Source organism: Nansenia antarctica (genome assembly GCF_963989245.1).
Source record: "Nansenia antarctica genome assembly, chromosome: 6".
NCBI lineage: Eukaryota > Metazoa > Chordata > Actinopteri > Argentiniformes > Microstomatidae > Nansenia > Nansenia antarctica.
In genome coordinates, this window is record NC_137676.1 from 70,416,971 (window position 1) to 70,431,670 (window position 14,700).

The window sequence follows — 14,700 nt, forward strand, 5'->3', positions numbered from 1 at the left end:
TCCAGCTATCAACTCAGGAGGAGGCAGCCCTATAAGAAGCCCCAGAAACCTTCCTCCGACGCTTGATTATTTTGACCCATGTGGTTAGTAGTTTGGCTCTCCCTGTTGTCTATTCTCGTTCAAGTAGTTTCACTTCAGAGTTTTGTTTGTTTGTTATTTTGCTAACCTTAGTTGTTTTCTTTGTTGATCCTCGCTCCCCAAGGGAACCTGCCTCCCCCTGCCTAGACCCCCTGCCTGCCTATCGACTACGTCTCCTGCCTATGTCCCTGCCTGCCTAACGACCACCCCTCCTGCCTATGCCCCTGCCTGCCTGCCGCCTACTCCTCCTGCCTAACCCCCTGCCTGCCTGCCGCCTACTCCTCCTGCCTAACCCCCCCGTCTGCCTGCCTGCCGACTATTCCCCCTCTCTGCTCTGGACTGGTTAGTACACGTACATATTTCAACACTTCACTCATCTACATATCTACACCACACTAGTTTTGCACGCTAGACACTCACACCCAGACACATAGATTACAGTCCCACTCACACCTCATTTACATTATCCAGTTCTCTGGCATCCACACATTCCCCCCACTTAGGCCCCGTTAGAGTAGGTTTATTCTTTTGTCCATCATTTTAATAAATCCTTTTATTGTTAGTTTGCCTCTTGTGTCCGTCTGTTCTGGGGTTCTGCCACACTTGACTCTTTTGCTAGTGCTACCATAACAGAATAATCAAGCCATCATGAGTCAAGGCAGCACCTCGGGGCAGACGCCCGCAGTTAAGCCCAACCCAGTGTCCCATTCAGTTGACGAGCTTGTTTCCGCCCACGCGGCCGAGCTCGCGTCCCTCCAGGCGGAGTTGAGTAAGGCTTTCCCCTCCGTTCAGGGTAACATCGCTGAGCTCCAGAAGTCGTCCACCTCCGCCTCAGCTGCTCTCGCCTCCCTTGCTGTCCAGATGGGCACTCTTGCCTCTGCAGTGGCTTCCATCCAGCTGAGGCTGAACACGCTCCCTGGAGGAGCTGCAGTTCCTGCTCCCCCTGCTGATTCACCGGGGGTTCCAGCCCCCCCAGGGCGAGCTCCCGCCCAACCCGAGCCCAACCTGGTTACCCCTCGACCCTTTGGAGGGAACTTTGATCTGGGCAGAGGGTTCCTGACCCAGTGTGAACTTTTTTTTGCTTTCCAACCGTCCAAGTATGGGTCAGAAGAGGCTAAAGTAGCCTTCGTTATGTCCCTCCTGGTGGACAAGGCTCTAGACTGGGCCATAGCCGTGGTGGGCAGAGACCCACATCTTGCCCAGGACTACGAGGCGTTCCGCCGGGAGTTTTCCTTTTTGTTTGACCACCCCTCTGACGGCGCGGACGCCGCCTCCAGGATGCTGGAACTCCGGCAAGGCTCCAGGACCGTCGCGGACTACACCCTAGAGTTCCGGATCCTCGCCGCCGACAGCGGGTGGGGAGACATAGCGCTCCTTTGCGCCTACCGGCGGGGTCTGAGTGAGGCGGTGAAGGACCTTATCGTCCGGGACCGCCCAGGCTCCCTTCAAGAACTGGTCACCTTGTCCCTACAAATGGATGAGCGCCTGCGGGAGCGCCGCCAGGAGCGCAGCCAACGCGCCGTGGGGCCCCCTCACTCGGTCCCCAGCCGCACGTCCTCTCCCCCGTTTTGCGGCCGCCCACTCGGCCCTGCCCCCTCGGGTTCCCATGCTCTCCCCAGCCCCGTCCACCTCTGAGTCAGCGGAGGAGCCCATGCAGGTCGGCCGGTCCCGCCTCTCTCAGGAAGAGAGAGAGCAGAGAATGCGGGGCGGGCTTTGCCTGTATTGCGGAAGACCCGGACACGTCCTCCGAACCTGCCCGGCGCGGCCAAAAGACCCGGCTCGCTAAAGGAGGGGTTTTTGGTGAGCCGTGCCTCGATCCCCCAACCCATCAAGAACCACAACCGGCTGTTCCCAGCCACCCTCTCCTGGGGTGAGGAGTCCATTTCTGCCGGCGCCCTCATTGACTCCGGGGCCGACGAGTGCTTGATGGACATCACCCTCGCTCGGCAGGCCGGCATCCCGCTCGTTCCCCTCGACCATGCCTTGTTCCCCCAAGCCATCGATGGGAGGCCCTTAGGTAGGATCACGCATAGCACTGAATCCCTCACCCTCACCATGTCCGGTAATCACGTCGAGACGGCACGTTTTCTTGTCCTCCACGCCCCCACTGCACCCCTAGTATTAGGTAGGCCGTGGTTGGAGAGACACGATCCCCACATCTCCTGGACCACTGGACGGATTTTGGGCTGGAGCATCCCCTGTCATGCCAACTGCCTACGCTCCGCCCTCTCTCCGTCCAGCGGTCCCAGGCCCTTAGTCTCTCCCCCGGACCTCACTGGTGTCCCCTCTACGTATCTTGACCTGGCCATGGTGTTTAGTAAGGACCGCGCCCTTTCACTTCCTCCTCACCGGCCGTATGATTGTCCCATCAACCTCCTTCCCGGGGCAGCCCTTCCCAAGGGTCGTCTCTACAACCTCTCGGTCCCGGAGAAGGAGGCAATGCGCAATTATATAGCCGAGTCCCTAGCCTCGGGTGTAATTCGACCATCGTCTTCCCCCCTCGCGGCGGGCTTCTTCTTTGTGGCGAAGAAGGATGGTGGCCTGAGGCCCTGTATAGATTTTCGTAGTTTAAACACCATCACTGTTAAGAATAAATACCCACTCCCCCTTATGAGTTCCACTTTCGAGCCACTCACTCACGCCCGGGTGTTCACTAAACTTGACCTCCGCAACGCCTACCATCTGGTTAGGGTCAAGGAGGGGGACGAGTGGAAGACCGGGTTCAACACCCACCTCGGTCACTTCGAGTACCTGGTCATGCCCTTTGGCCTGTCCAATGCCCCCGGAGTCTTCCAGGAGCTGGTCAATGACGTGCTGAGGGACATGATAAATGTTTTCGTGGTTGTTTACCTAGATGATATCCTGATCTTTTCCCCGACCATGGAGGAACACCACCAACACGTGCGCCTGGTCCTACAACGGCTCCTGGAGAATCGTCTCTTCGTCAAGGCGGAGAAATGCGTCTTCCACTCCTCCTCTGTGACGTACCTGGGTAACGTCGTGGAAGAAGGGCAAATGCGCGCCGACCCGGCTAAGATTAAAGCGGTGGCAGAGTGGCCACGACCCACCGACCGAACACAACTCCGGCGCTTCGCCGGGTTTACCCGGCGGTTCATCAAGGGGTTTAGCCAGGTGGCGGCCCCTCTCACTGCTTGTACCTCCACTGTTCGCCCGTTCTCTTGGACCCCTGAGGCTGAGGCGGCCTTCTCCACCCTGAAGGGCCTCTTTACGACCGCGCCGGTGTTGGCCCACCCGGATCCAGCCAGGCAGTTCATCGTGGAGGTAGACGCTTCAGACACGGGTGTCGGGGCCGTTCTCACCCAGCGGTCGGAGGAGGACCAGAAGGTCCACCCGTGTGCCTACTACTCTCGCCGGTTTGACCCTGCCGAGAGGAACTACGATGTGGGCAACAAGGAGTTGCTGGCCATCCACGCTGCCCTCGGAGAGTGGAGGCACTGGCTGGAGGGGGCTAAGCTGCCGTTCCTTGTGTGGTCTGACCACAAGAACTTGACCTATATGAGGACGGCAAAAAGGCTTAACCCTAGACAGGCACGCTGGGCCCTGTTCTTCAGCCGATTCGACTTCACCCTCACCTACCGCCCGGGGTCAAAGAACGTCAGGGCGGACGCCCTCTCCCGGCTGTTCCCGGGGGAGTCCCCGGATATGCCGGTGACCCAAGACACCATCCTCCCCCCTACCCGGGTGGTAGGTGTCGTCACCTGGGCCATCGAGTCGGTGGTCAGACAGGCCCAGCGTGCCGAGCCGGACCCAGGTACCGGACCCCGGCACAGACTTTTTGTTCCCTCCACTGTCCGGCCGCAAGTGCTAGAGTGGGGGCACTCTAGTCACTTTGCCTGCCACCCTGGCTCCCACCGGACAGCGGAGTTTATCAGCCGACGTTTTTGGTGGCCCACACTCCGGGGGGACGTTAAGGAGTTTGTGGGTGCCTGCACCATCTGCTCCCGGAGTAAGGCCTCCCATCGTCCTCCTTCGGGCCTCCTATGTCCCCTCCCTATCCCCGGTCGTCCTTGGTCCCACATCGCTTTAGACTTCGTTACGGGGCTCCCCTTATCCAAGGGTAAGGACACCATCCTAACCATTGTGGACAGGTTTTCCAAGGCTGTCCACTTTGTCGCCCTTCCCAAGCTCCCCTCCGCGGCCGAGACTGCTGACCTCCTCACGCTCCATGTGGTGAGGCTTCACGGCATTCCCCACAACATTGTGTCCGACCGGGGCCCCCAGTTCATCTCCAAGGTGTGGCAGGCCTTCTGTAAGGGAATTGGGGCCTCGGTCAGCCTCACCTCTGGATACCATCCGCAGTCCAACGGACAGGCCGAGCGGACCAACCAGGCCCTGGAGGCAGCCCTGCGTTGTGTCACCACCAGCAACCCCGCCTCCTGGGCCAAGTACCTACCATGGGTGGAGTATGCCATCAACACCATGGAGAGCTCCGCCACGGGTATGTCCCCTTTTGAATGCTCCTTGGGCTATCAACCCCCTCTCTTTCCCCAACAGGAGCTGGAGGTGGCAGTCCCGTCCACCAGGGTCCACCTCCGCCGGTGTCGGCGCATCTGGAGGACCACCCGGACCGCTCTGCTGCGGGCCACTGAGCGGTCCCGTCGCTGTGCCGACCGGCGGAGGGTGCCAGCCCCGGCCTATCGTCCCGGCCAGAAGGTCTGGTTGTTGGCCCGGGACCTGCCCCTCCAGACCGCCCAGACCTCCTCCCGTAAGCTAAATCCCCGTTATGTTGGGCCCTACACTATTGACCGGATTATTAACCCTGCAGCGGTTCGATTAAACCTTCCCCCTGCTCTCAAGGTCCACCCAGTATTTCACGTGTCCCTCCTCAAGCCTGTTTCCACTAGCCCCCTGTCCCCCCCCGTTCCAGCCCCCCCACCTCCCCGGGTCCTGAAGGATGGCGACCAGGTGTGGACGGTTGACCGCCTACTGGCTGTCCGCCGTAGGGGACGGGGGTTCCAGTATCTGGTGGACTGGGTGGGTTACGGCCCCGAAGACCGGAGCTGGGTGCCCCCATCCTACCTCGCCGACCCCACACTCCTGGAGGATTTCTATCAGGCCCACCCGGACGCTCCAGGACGGTCGTCAGGTGCCTCCCCTAAGGGGGGGGGTACTGTTGTGAATCCCTCATCGGCTCCGCCCCCTCCTGCCTCGTTGGCGCTCGTTGAGCCTCATCAGGCTCAAGTGGAGACAGCTGGGTCCAGCTATCAACTCAGGAGGAGGCAGCCCTATAAGAAGCCCCAGAAACCTTCCTCCGACGCTTGATTATTTTGACCCATGTGGTTAGTAGTTTGGCTCTCCCTGTTGTCTATTCTCGTTCAAGTAGTTTCACTTCAGAGTTTTGTTTGTTTGTTATTTTGCTAACCTTAGTTGTTTTCTTTGTTGATCCTCGCTCCCCAAGGGAACCTGCCTCCCCCTGCCTAGACCCCCTGCCTGCCTATCGACTACGTCTCCTGCCTATGTCCCTGCCTGCCTAACGACCACCCCTCCTGCCTATGCCCCTGCCTGCCTGCCGCCTACTCCTCCTGCCTAACCCCCTGCCTGCCTGCCGCCTACTCCTCCTGCCTAACCCCCCCGTCTGCCTGCCTGCCGACTATTCCCCCTCTCTGCTCTGGACTGGTTAGTACACGTACATATTTCAACACTTCACTCATCTACATATCTACACCACACTAGTTTTGCACGCTAGACACTCACACCCAGACACATAGATTACAGTCCCACTCACACCTCATTTACATTATCCAGTTCTCTGGCATCCACACATTCCCCCCACTTAGGCCCCGTTAGAGTAGGTTTATTCTTTTGTCCATCATTTTAATAAATCCTTTTATTGTTAGTTTGCCTCTTGTGTCCGTCTGTTCTGGGGTTCTGCCACACTTGACTCTTTTGCTAGTGCTGCCATAACACCTTTTCTTTACAACAAGCATAACAAAAAAAGATCGCTGTAATGCCGATATTGTGCCTATGCAGGAGCGCCCCATGGAAGCGTCAAGCACAGCCTTCCCATAAGCAGCGTGATTCACATCGAGATGTACATTCCTGTTTAGAAATAAAAGATTACCTGTGGCGTTTGACAGCGGATCATGATAGACATACAGTATTTAATGTGAAGTTATCTATCTAACGTTAGGCTGATGTGTGCATGATAGACGCGCATGATCTATTTCCATGTTTTATTTACAGCTATGGCACGTATTAAACCAAAACAACCCGCAATCCTATCCGAGCAGTTGTTATTATGTAATATTGTATTAGTACTATATATGTGCCATTTTTTATGGAGGGCAGTGAGCGGGAGACTCATCAAGGACATGTAGTTAACTAATGCAGTGGACAGCGGCTGTTTCTCCAGCGTTCCTGTCACATCGGATTTCGTAACTGTTGTGTCCTGCCCTTTAAGACGGAATCACGTGTTAGACGAGGAGGAAGTTGAAGTGTATGCTGGGTAGTTGGCTGCCATACTCATGCTGTAAAGATGCTGTAAAGATGCTGTAAAGAATAAACCTGCGTTTGATGGACCACGTTCTCTATCTACTATTATTACTTACAAGTCCAGTCCGGACATCACAATTGGCGACGAGTAATCGGATTTACTAGTTTTTTACAATGGCTGTAAACGTGCCGTTTCCCTGTTTTTTCCTGCCTGCGCCTGGTGAGCCCACCATTCCGTTCAAGACATGGCGGCGAATTTTTGAGAACTATTTGCTGGTCATCAATGCTAGCGGTAATGCTTGGCCTGCTGCACGGCGTAGAGCCGTCTTACTACACTGCCTGGGCACCGAGGGACAGCATCTCTTCTACTCGCTCCCGAACACAGGTGCAGATTACGATTCTGCAATGACTGCGTTGGAGGAGTACTTTGTGCCCAAGACAAACACTGTTGCTGAACGCCATGCTTTCCGTAAGAGAGTACAGATGCAGAATGAAACGGTCCTTCAGTATGTGATTGCACTACGTGAACTTGCAGCTACGTGCGACTATGGCGATCGTGCGGATGAGGCGATCCGTGATCAGCTAGTTGAACACCTACACAACCCGCGGATCCGTGAAAGACTTTTGATGGACAATAAACTTACACTGGAAAGAGCCATGACAACTGCTACACAGATTGAGGCTGCTACGGAGCAAGCTAAGGCCTTCTGTGAGCCGCGGGCTGCATCTGTGCAGGCGGTGCAGCACACTCCACAACAGTGGGGTAAGCGTACAAAGCCTAGGGAGGCTTCACAGCGGAAAACATGTTACCGCTGTGGATCAGATGGACATTTAGCTAATGCAACTAACTGCCCAGCTGCATCAGTTACATGCAGACAATGCAACAGAGTGGGTCACTTTGCCAAGGTGTGTCGCAGTACACAGACACACACCAAGGAGGTACGTGAGGTTGATCTCCCTGAATTTACAGTGTTATATACTGAACATTCTGCACGTAATAGTGATAAGATCACATGCACTGTGGAGATTATTTCAGAACACTCACAGTCCAGTAAAGTGGAATTGCTGGTTGACACTGGTTCATCTGTCTCTATACTGCCACAGAGCATCTACGCACAGTACTTTAAAAACATTCCACTTACTGAACCGACTGCCAGGCTGGTGTCTTACTCTAAAACCAGCATTCCAGTGCTGGGGTGCATGTCTGCTGATGTTTCTCTCCATGGCCGCACTGCTCCAGGTACCTTCTTCATTGTGGAGAGGGGGACCTCACTGATGGGGAGGGACCTAATGACTGTGTTAAGTGTGCATATTGCAAACAACAAAGTGGTGCCTCCTAATGACTCTGCATCTCTGCCTACTCCTGTGCTCCAGTGCACTACTGCATCTGCTCCCGCTGCTGTAGGGTGTGCAGAAAACTTTGTGCACCGCGTGAAGGTCGATTCCTCTGTCACACCGGTACGCCAAAAGCTGCGCCGGCTACCGCTGTCTGTCAGAGACGCAGTTTCTGATGAACTGAAGCGCTTACTCGCTGCTGGAGTGATCGAACCTGTCGACGCCTCTGCTTGGGTGTCCCCCATTGTCGTCATACAAAAGAAGACTGGAAAAATAAGGATGTGTGTCGACCTGCGTGAGCCCAATAAGGCGGTCATTATTGACGCCTTTCCACTGCCTCATATGGATGAGCTCCTTTCCAGCCTGAAAGGCTCCACCATCTTCTCATCCATTGACCTGGCTAACGCCTACTACCAGGTGCCTCTTGCTGAGGAGTCACGCGACCTAACGGCATTCATCACCCATGATGGACTGTATCGGTTCTGCCGTGTGCCATATGGACTGGCATCAGCGCCAGCTGCCTTTCAGAAGATGATGAGCATCATTCTCGCTGACCTGCCGGGTGTGGAGTACTACATTGATGATGTCATCATACATGGCAGTGACAGGCACACACATGACGAGGCTCTTAAAGTTACCCTGCAACGTCTGAAATCTGCTGGCTTGCAGCTTAATAACGACAAATGCCGTTTCCGTGAGCCCAGTCTACCATTCCTGGGTCACACTGTCTCTGCTGATGGTCTGCTTCCAGACACTGTACGCATACAGGCCATCGCTGAGGCTCCAGCAACTACTGCTGCTACTACTACTACTGCTGCTGCTACTACTACTACTACTACTACTGCTACTGCTACTACTACTACTACTACTACTACTACTGCTACTACTACTACTACTGTTACTACTACTACTACTGCTACTACTACTACTACTACTACTACTCATGCCACTACTGGTTCATCTCCTTTTGAACTGCTCCACGGTCGGCCCATGCGAACCAAGCTGACTCTGTTACCTCCTGCTCCTGAGTGTACTCCGGCGACGATGAACATTCGCCACAGAGTCAGTGAACGACAGCGCAAGATGAAGGCCTACACTGATGCCAAACGTGGTGCACGTCCTCCTGCTTTTCAAAAAGGGGACAAAGTGCGGGTTAAGAATCCTCTGCATGTGATGAAAGGTCACAGAAGGTACAGTGATCCTCTCACCATAAGCAAGAAGGTGGGGGACAGCACATACATTCTGAGTGATGGAAAGACTTGGAATGCCTCTCATCTCACTGCTTTCCCAGACACTGCCGCAACCACAGACGGAGACACTGTAGAGCCTGTGGTTGATCATTCACCCAGGCCTAGACGTAATATCCAGAGGTCTGGATGGCTAAAGGACTATGTCTCTTGAATAGCCTAATAATGGGTCACTGACAGTTGTTGAATTGTATTCCTGTTGTATGGGGATTGTTGCACTTATACTGTTTGCACTACTTTGGTCTATTGTTATTGTATTAGACTGTCATTACCTAGATTAATAATATTTAAGTTTCCTTATGTGATATTGTTTTGTTTATACATGCTGAATCTACCATTTCATTTTTTGCTTGCCTTGTTGTTAGTACAAGTAACTCTTTTCCAGAAAGGGGGAAATGTTGTGTCCTGCCCTTTAAGACGGAATCACGTGTTAGACGAGGAGGAAGTTGAAGTGTATGCTGGGTAGTTGGCTGCCATACTCATGCTGTAAAGATGCTGTAAAGATGCTGTAAAGAATAAACCTGCGTTTGATGGACCACGTTCTCTATCTACTATTATTACTTACAAGTCCAGTCCGGACATCACAGTAACGTCATAAAATTAAATCTGTAAGTCATGCATTTTTCCATGTTTCCCTTTGATGGCACATGACGCCGTAAATGTAACTAAAGTTCAGCCTCGAAGTTGTTGCACTGTTGTCCTAAATCAGTGCAGACCGGCAGCATAGGAGCACAGGTTTCATACAGGTTAGAGCTTATTCTGTCATGGTCTGATAATGAAGCATTGTTCTTTTTTATTTGATGACTTGTTTGATCGATTGATAGCGTTCAAGTTCATTCAAGTTGTGAATGAATCGCGAGCGTCAATGCTTTTCTACGATACTACGTGTAATGTCACTTGGACATAGAATAATAAGACACTTGAGTCTGGGTTCAACAAAGGTATAACCAGTTTACTTTGGTTCTCTCGATACCTGTCAGTCACCTACTGGTATATCACGAACTCTCTCTAAGGCGCATGCGCTGTCCTGACTATGAATTAACCCATTCATTACACTACGGATGACGTATTAGTCGTGAAGGGTTGTCCCATTTCCCCCGGGGAACCACTATGGCTTGTGGCTCTGTTCGGAGGCTTGTGGCTCTGTTCGGAGGCGTGTGGCTCTGTTCGGAGGCTTGTGGCTCCAAAGCGAGTGACTCCAAAACGAGCCGAAGTGGTAGAAAAGAGAATCGGGATTGGGCCTTGGACTTTCTCACAGTCGACAGGGACGGACAGGACAGGGCGCATGAAACAAGCTCCAGTTCAGGGCAGGGGGCATGAAACAAGCTCCATGTCAGCGTGCAAGTCGCTCAGAGTGCTGCTGTAGGCTATGTCAGATTCGGATTCAATTTAATTGTCATTGGCATAGTAGGCTACAATGACAACGAAATGCATTCGGCATCTAGCAATGGAAATATATTATGTGTAATATGTGCAGCCTACAGAGCAATGGTTATCAAAACAATATGTAGGCTACAGTAGGGCCTAAGTCACACGCTGTGGCGGGCCGCCACTTCTTGCGTTGTACCTAACTGTCGGAAAATGAGCGAACGACTGAACGAATTTTCACTCATTTGTTTGGAAAAACAAAAGCATCTTAGCTTAGAAAGCTTTCACACAGTTCGTGCACAAATAGGCTACACCCTTCCTCTGTAGCTTCCCACACAAGTCGTTCAGATGTCCCAGTTGTAAATCCGCTCCGAAAGCAAAGCTTTCCCCAATGTGTCCAAAACATGTTTCAATTTCTCCTCTCATGTCCCACACTCGCAAAAAAAAAAAAAAAATTCCCCAAGCTTAGCAGGCACATTTGTTATGCAGTCTGTGTGCTCTGCAGCACTATTCGAACAGTTGACTGAACTGTCCCCCTGCCCTAATTTGTGGGGCTCTGAAGGCAGAGCAGGCGTCTAATGATGCAATGTTGGCGGTTTGGCGGTTCGATCCCCGGCTGGGATGTGAGCTAATGTGTGGTTTAAACGTAGGTCTATTTAATGGACTATTTAATGGACACCAAGTCATTTGATTGGACAAGAGGCATTCCATGAGTGCTGATATAGTTTATTCAGTTCAATTCAATTCAAACAACTGTATTAGTCCTACTATAGGTGCAATTCATTGAAAGCATGTTCTCAGAAAACATGAAAACGTCTCACCACATACAAACAGCAACAACAATAATAATAATCATTATAATAATCATAATAATAGTAATAATAATAATACAATTGTATAATGCTGCATTCGTGTGGTGTCGGAAGGTCCGAGTTCCCGAGTTGGGAAATGTTCTTCCGACTTCGTTGTGTTCATGTGCTTTTAACTCGGAATGTGGGAACAATATGGACGCTACAAAGAAGATGAGTTGCATGGTAATGCCAAGAGAGTTTAAACAAGACATTGATAGCTGTTTACAGTTTTTGTTTTCGTGAAAACGATATGAAATATGTGAATTAATTTAAAAAAAAGTGACTTACCAAACCACTTTTGTCCGCCATGTTTCCGCGTATGTGACGTCAGGTCGGGTTGGCGGGAAAGTCGTTGGTCGTCAGTCCGGGCGCGTGTCCCCCAGCAGTGACTACGGTGAGTAACAACAGTAATAATTTTACCACTATGAGAGGAATTCTTAATTTGTATCATGTTTGGAGGTATTTGGAGTGCCTGTCTTGGGGCTTTTCCATTTGTCGGCCTGGGTCGGGTCAGGTCGGGTCGGGTCGCTTCTTTAGCTACCCATCGAGGGCAGGAACCTTTTTTGAGACCCGGAACCTTTTTGCCAGGCTGCGTGTGACGTGTGACGCTGCACACCGTTGATTGGTCAATGGAAATCGTCATCCCATGTTCATAGATTTCTTCTCTAACCGCCATTTTTAAATACCACAACAGATTTCGCTCTAGGAAAATGTCACTTACAGTTTCTGTAATAACGTATTAATAAAGATTTGAAAAAATATGATAACCATCGTATTATCTTAGTTTAATGTCATTTCAATGCATCATATAACTTTTATTTACAACAAGCATAACAAAAAATCGCTATTATGGCGATGTCCTGTAGAACTGAAAGCGGCAGTTAACAGGCAGGTAACATCCATATGCTGTATAAATAATGTAAACTCAATGAACCGGGAGTTCACCCGCTGCTGCTCGCAGCACCGCGCCAGCTGGATGAAACTCCCGTTGACAGCAGGGGGAGAGAAACGTTTTACCAGGGAATTCGCTCCGCGCTGTGTCGACCGTGATAGGAGTGTAGTATCGACACCATTCAAATGGTTTTGGATTCCCTGTCCTCTCCCCTATCCGGACACGTTTGAATTGTTATCCTAACCCACGGTAAATCACAGTTATTAACCCGCAAAGGGTGCCTCCGGGCACCGTGTTTGTCCGTGAATAACACGGCACACAATGATACTACAGTTCATAAAGCAGACAAGTGAAGGCAGTGGTTTTAAGGGTTCAAAAAACATGACTTTATTATGTGTACATAGCTTCCTCTCTCTCTTTCTCTTTCTCTCCAAAAAAATCACGGTTAATAATATACCACATGCCGAGGAAAAAGTATACGATAGCTTCAAGTTCCTCCATGTTGCTATTGTTGCTGTGTTGTGTCTCGTGAAAATATACGTCACCACCATCGCGCGCTTTTATGACGCGTAACTCCGCCTACTATCTCCTACTCCTCCTACTAGTTCCTGGTCTCTTGTGTATAGTGGAAAACCAGAACTGTTCAAAAGCGTGCCGAAGCGTGCCGAAGCGAGCCGACCCGAGCCGAGCCGGGCCGATAGTGGAAAAGCGCCATTAATGTATTGTAGTTGACCTGCTACCGTGCTACGCGGTTGCCAGATAGGGCGGGTTCCCGCCGAATGGGCTACTTTTGATCACACTGGCCCCGAAAAAAAGCATTTGGGCGGTTGGCCTGGATAAATAGCATTTAGGCGGTATCAAAATGTCAGTGCCTGAAAGATACAAAATGTGTGAAGTTAAAACACACACCCTAGTAGCTACATATGCAGTTTTTTTCAAATGTATTTTACAAACATCATTGGCAAACAGACATACCGTTCTGACAAAAGGTTTTGGGCTGGTTTTTGGTGGATTTAGCGGTTTTTTAGACTGGTTAGGATGGATATTGTCAATCCCATCTGGCAACCCTGACACAGTGACAACCCTGACACAGTGACTACCGTGAGTAAGAACCATAATTATTTTACCACTTTGAGAGGAATTATTAATATGTATCCTATTTGGAGGTATTTAGAATGCCTGTGTCTGTGTATTGTAGTTGACCTGACATGGATGTTGTTTGTTTAAAACGTTTATATTGATCGCATTAGACAACGGTCGATGTGACGTTGCTAGGGATAGTATCTGTGTGTAACTGGGACCCTTGTCTAGTGATTGCTGATTGGTTGGCGCAGCTCTTGGGACCCTTGTCTAGTCATTGCTGATTGGTTGGCGCGGCTCTTGGGACCCTTGTCTAGTGATTGCTGATTGGTTGGCGCGGCTCTTGGGACCCTTGTCTAGTGATTGCTGATTGGTTGGCGCGGCTCTTGGGACCCTTGTCTAGTGATTGCTGATTGGTTGGCGCGGCTCTTGGGACCCTTGTCTAGTGATTGCTGATTGGTTGGCGCGGCTCTTGGGACCCTTGTCTAGTGATTGCTGATTGGTTGGCGCGGCTCTTGGGACCCTGTGTGACGTAAAACGTCCCCAGCCTGTATGAGCCCACCAACGGTAAGGTCCCAAATTGCAACGTACTCTTCGGAAAACTGATTTATTAATTTGTAAAAATGTGTAAAAGAAGATACCCGTTATATTATTTTGTTAGTAAGGACATTCGGAATCTTATGATGAATGTTATAAAACTTGATTGACTAGATTATATATTTTATTTTAATCGTTGAATTGTGAGTGATAAGCTAGTAGCTACGAAGATGCTAGTAGATACGCTCTGGAAATCTGATCAGCAGTCATGGAGTGAATGAATGGTCTTTATTGTCATTGCTACAGTACAGGTACCAAACAACGAAATTTAGGAGGGGTGGCTCCCCTGGTGCTAGGAAAGAAAAAAAAAGAAAAAAAAAACACAAGAAGGGAAGGAGCTGGTTTACATAAATAAAGGCTATGTACACTATCCACTATACTATACTGTACAGATAGACGACTAGGGTTGTCATATTGCACATAGTGTTATTGCACATTAATTTGAAGTGTCGCAGTTTGCAGGCTAGAAATGTACATATTTGTGACTACACCTGATTTTTTCAGTCCAGCAGCTGCCATCAATCCGTCCAGACTGTCCAGGGCCCAGAACCTAGGTCTTTGCTGTGTTCAGGGCCTGGACGGCCCTGTGGTAGAAGTGCCTCTTGTCCAATCAAATTACATGGTCCCTTTATGACGTTGAACCTCAGTGTCTGCAGTGTTTGGGATTGAGTTACATGTGTACTGTACATTATATAATAATGACTTTTATTTGTATAGCGTTGTCTCTCTCTCTGCCTCTCTGTCTGTCTGTCTGTCTGTCTGTCTGTCTGTCTGTCTGTCTCTCTCTCCCTCCCTCCCT